This window comes from Galeopterus variegatus, unplaced genomic scaffold, assembly GCF_000696425.1.
Source record: "Galeopterus variegatus unplaced genomic scaffold, G_variegatus-3.0.2 Scaffold628, whole genome shotgun sequence".
NCBI lineage: Eukaryota > Metazoa > Chordata > Mammalia > Dermoptera > Cynocephalidae > Galeopterus > Galeopterus variegatus.
Window position 1 is genome coordinate 544,408 of NW_007726739.1, and position 389 is coordinate 544,796.

The window sequence follows — 389 nt, forward strand, 5'->3', positions numbered from 1 at the left end:
GCAGGAAGGAAACCCAGTTATTTTGCCTTAGCAGGATTCTAACTGGGAGGGTATCTTTTGTCATGCTGGCTAGATTCTGGTGCAGATGCTACGAGTTTGATTAAAAGAAGTCATCAGTTAAAGTGGTCATCTCCTTACTTCCATGATTCCTCAATCCCCACTCGGCTCTCCTCCAAGTATTCTGGAACTGTTTCTGTAGAAGAGGGTAGATGGAGCTTTCCCTAAAACTCTGGTGCCAGTTCAACATGCATCTCCTTACTAAACTTATCAATAGTAAAGAAGTGTCTTAAGAACAAAGAAAGAGGTTATTGCCTGTCTGAAGTTTATAAAGGGAGAGAGAGAGAGAGAGAGAGAGAGAGAGAGAGAGAGAGAGAGAGAGAGAGAGAGAG